Source organism: Meriones unguiculatus, chromosome 7, assembly GCF_030254825.1.
Source record: "Meriones unguiculatus strain TT.TT164.6M chromosome 7, Bangor_MerUng_6.1, whole genome shotgun sequence".
NCBI classification, from domain to species: Eukaryota; Metazoa; Chordata; class Mammalia; order Rodentia; family Muridae; genus Meriones; species Meriones unguiculatus.
Window position 1 is genome coordinate 11,759,183 of NC_083355.1, and position 4,712 is coordinate 11,763,894.

General features: G+C 44.9%; 1 pseudogene; it reads left to right on the forward strand.

The window, feature by feature from the left end:
- Window positions 1–1,751: 1,751 nt before the first annotated feature.
- On the forward strand, window positions 1,752–4,121 carry LOC110540868 (splicing factor YJU2-like; annotated as a pseudogene).
- The last annotated feature ends 591 nt before the right edge of the window (window positions 4,122–4,712 follow it).

Consider the following 4,712-nt stretch of genomic DNA (forward strand, 5'->3'; position numbering starts at 1 on the left):
ATACAGAGAAAGAACACAGGGAATCATGAAGCTCTCTTGGCTATTGATAAACAGGTCATGTAGTGGGGAAAGAGGAAACAACTTTTTAGCCTCAGCTGCAGGGAAATGAGGAGGGGTGTGGGTAGCACAGCCATAGCCACAGGAAGGAAAGCTCGGCACCTCACCTGAGGTGGCAAACGAGGGAGCTCACAGTTTTTCTAACTTGTAAGCCCAGTGAGATGATACAGCATTTCAGTGAGTCCTCCATGGTAGCCCAGCATTGGAAAAGAAATTCACTGTGCTGCTACTTAAATCTTCCGGTGTTATAGCAAGGTGCCATCTTGAAAGTGTGTCTATTGTTTGAGACTGAGACACTTTGGTGACCCGAGAATAGAGCAACTGCAATTCCAGGAGTCTGAAGACAGCCTGCTTCATTGCCCAAATAGGCAGAGGCCACAAGAGGTAGTCATGGAGCAGGGAACAGTCAGGCATCAACAAGGTGAGTTTAATCGTGAAGTCAAACTATGGAAAGCATGGTAGTCCGTCCTGCTCTGATACAGGCCTGAGTCCTCATTTCAGAATAACTGGAGAGAACAGCAGGGAGCCCCTGCAGAACAGACCAGCTTCTAGAGCTTGCTTCCTGCCAAGTGCAGTTTGCTGCCAGGTGGGACTAAGAAAAATTTCCCTGGTCCAGCAGATAGATCACTGTTTTCCTTTAGACTCCTCCATTTTGGTGTAGTATACAGAGGTGCCTAAATGCACTGAGACCAGCAAATGGAGTTGTTCCTTTTATAGCTTGTTCCCGTTCAGGTGCAGGTGCACCACCTCTGCCAGACACATTTGCCACACCTGGCAGGCAACACATGATGACTCAGAAGCAGACTGCATATTAGCTAACACTATGCTCCCATAAATTGGAAAATCTGGAATAAGTATAATTTTATAGTAACTTACCATAATTAAATCAAGATACAAATTACTTGAACAGATATTCAGTGGTCGGCAAGACTGAAGAAGCAATAGAGTTCTCATCAAAGGAAGGCCCAGGGAAAGATTTATCGCCATATTATACCAGACTTTTAAAAAACCAACAAACATTGCCTAAGCTGTTTCATAAAATAGAAGAATTCACTAAATGAAGCCAGCAATAGATAAGAATTCAGGTTAACCCAATATGAAAGGCCCTAAAAAGCCCACCAGGAACTATTGAGTATGATACTTTTAGAAAAAATAAGATACAGAATCAACATGTAAAAATAAATGGCTTTCCTATATGCCAGAATCAACATTTTGAATAAGAAATCAGAAAACCACTCACACAATAGCCTCAAAGATGAAATACCTTTAGGAATAAACCAAACCAAGGAAGAAGAAAAACCTCTAAAATTTAAAGCATAAAAACTTTTTTTTTTATCAGTTACATTTTATTAACTCTGTATCCCAGCCGTGTCCCGATCCCTCATTCCCTCCCAGTCCCTCCCTCCCTCCCTCATCTCCTCCCTGCCCCTTTCCAAGTCCACTGATAGGGGGGACCTCCTCCCCATTCATCTGATCCTGTTTTATCAGGTATCTTCAGGACTGGCTGCAAAGCCCTCTAAAGCATAAAAACTTAATTGTAGAAGATACTAGGAACTGGAAAGATCCCATGTTCATAGGTTGGTAGAATTAATAGTATGTGAATGACTTGTAGTACTAAAATCAGTTAATGGAGTTCCATCAAAATTTTAGTGAAAATCTCCATAGAGTTAGTAAATACAATTCTATTTGGAAACATGAAAACCCCACAAATAGCCAAAGAAAACTTGGAATGCCCTGAAACCCAAAAGTCTCTGTTCCTAGTAGTACGGTTCGGGGAAGGAGGTAGGAAGAGGCAGGACTTCCTGAATCCATGTGCTCGATGCCTGACCCTGTTTCCCCGAGTCATCCTCCATCTCCCTGCAATCCTTTACATGCCCACCCGCGGGAATGCTTTTGGGGTCCTCAGCTCTCTCCCACAGGCCTTCAACCTGTCTGCCATCTGCCTGGCTTCAGAAGTGATGCCAGTGCTGTGCCTGATCTGAGAAACACCAAGAGAACCAAAGAGAACTGCTCGTTTGCTTGTTCGAGAACAAGCAGTGAAGGTGTCATAATGGAAAGCTTTAAACACATACTACCCACCTGACTTTGACCCGTTGATGATCTTGAAACTCAAGCTACCTAAGGATCAGCAGTATGTGGTGCGGCTGATGCCCCCTTCAACATGAGGTGCAAGATATGTAGAGAATGCATCTACAATGGGTTGTTCAATGCGCTCAAGGAAACGGTCCAGCACAAGGCATATCTGGGCCTGCCCATCTTCCGGTTCTACATCAAGTGCATGCACTGCTTGGCCGAGATCACCTTCAAGATAGACCCAGACAATATGGACTCCACCGTGGAATAGCACAGGGCTAAACGCAACATCCAGTCTGAGAAGCTTCTGGAGGAGGAGAAGCAGGTGCGGAAGGAGCGTTGAGTATGAAGGGCTGAACAACCCCATAAAAGTCCTAGAGAACCACACAAAGGACTCGAAGCTGGAGACGGAGGTGCTGGACAACCTGCAGGAGCTAAAGGACGCGAGCCAGCGGCAGGTGCATGTGGACTTAAGTGCTGTTGCGACACCACCTGTCACAGGAGCAGCAGCAACAGCAGCAGCAGGAGGAAGACAAGCGTGGGACTGCGGCCTTGTTAAAGGAGGCTTGCTGCCGCAGGCTTCTAGAGGTTTCCGACTTAAAGGGTGAGGGGCCACCTTCCCGAACATTGCTGTGCTCAGCTCCACAGCCATCTTTCTTGAGGTTCCAAAGGCCAAGAGGAAGGCAGAGGCCCTGGGCAGTAGGGCACAGCTGGCTGCCTTGACTGTGCTAAAGAAGGTGAAGATGGAAACCAACAAGGCCTCAGAGCAGGTCCAGGTGCCCGTAGCCCTCTTCTTCCTGCTGGGTAGGACTGTAGGATTCTTTTGGGGGCAATACCAATATCCGTCGTCAGGAAATAACAGAAGTTCAGGTAACCAGCTAGTACAAGCTGTCCTCCTCCAAGCCACTGTGCCTATAAATAACCCCTCTGGGCTATTTATACCCTACAAAGTTGTCAGGATTCAACTAATTCCAGCTGGCAAAACCACGATCCCCACGAGACAATTTACAGGTGTGGACAATAAAATCCCCCACTTGGGATTATAACAAAAACATGTTTACATATCATAAACCAACAACATTGCAGAGCATGCAAATGCTTAGAAGATCTACAGTGCATTCAGTTACAAGATGAAAAGATCTATTTCATTAACAGAGAACATTAATCTGTAAAAACAGAGAAATGGGGGTGGACACCAGACCTGGGGTGAGTTGGGGGTGAGAGGATAGAGGGTCTACAAAGAGAAGAAAACCATGGGCAGGGCATCTCTGTGACAATCTGGAGATCTAGGACAGTGTAGGCTTATGGAGGTAACTCAAGCTGAAACTCCCAGTAGCAGGGGTCATGGATACTGCAGAGGATACCTTCTAGCTAGACAGGACTCCTGGTGGGGGGGGGATGGGAACACCAACCCCCACACAAAAATTTTGATCCAAAATTTACCCTGTGTACAAGTTGTGCAGGTAAAAGATAGAGCAGAGATTGAGGGAATGCCCAACCAATGCCTGGCCCAACTAAAAACCCACCCCATGGGAGAGAACCAACCCCTGACACTATTAACGATATTCTGGTAAGCTCACCAACAAGAGCCTAACGTAGCTGTCCTCTGAGAATCACCGCCCAGCAGCGGATTGAAATAGATGCATAGACTCACAGCCAAACATTGGGCAAAGTGTAGGGAGTCTTGTGGAAAAGAGGGAAGGATAGACCTGGAGGTAACAGGAGATTTACAGGAAGACCAACAAAGCCAGTTATCCAGGTTCCAGAGGGACTTGTGGAGCCTGAAGCAACAACCAAGGACAATGCATAGATTGGACCTAGGCCCACTGCACAGATGTAGCAGATGGGCAGCTGAGGGTTCATGTGGGTGCCCTAGTAAGGGGAGCCAAGGCTGTCTCTGACATGAACTCTATTGCCTGCTTTTTGATCACTTCCCCCTGGTGGGTCTGCCTTGCTAGGCCTCAGGGTAAAGAGCTTAGACCTGATGCAACTTGATGAACTTGGGAGGGTGGGTATGAGGGGGCTCTCCTTTGCTGAAGAATAGCGGAGGAAGGGAGGTTGGGGCTGGGAGGAGAGGAGGGAGGGGACTACTTGTGGGATATAAAATGAATAAATAATTCAAAAAATATGGAGAGGAAAAAATTAAAAATATATGCACATGTGTCATATTCACAATATACAATTCATGGAACCACTGTACATGCTCATTAATAAGTGAACTGATAAAGAATTTATCACATAACTTTTTTTGCAAGTCAAATTTAATAAAGATCAGTCAGTGGGTATATATAATCCATGGTATTAGTTATTTGATTCTGTCATAGAAGCAGAAACAATAGATGCTGAAGTAAAATACTACATATTACCTTCTTATTCATAATTTTCTCTCAAAGAATCCTTGGCATTTTTTTCTGTTTCTCCTTTCATCTTTTGGAGCCATTGCATGTTGTTCTTTAGTCAGTTCATCAGTCCAGCTAAGTTGTAGTTCAAAAGTTTTATTTTTAGCTTTGTTGTATACTTTGTAAACAATTTAAAAAACTTCTTTAACAATACTATGACCTGCCTTTTCTTCTGGAGCTTTT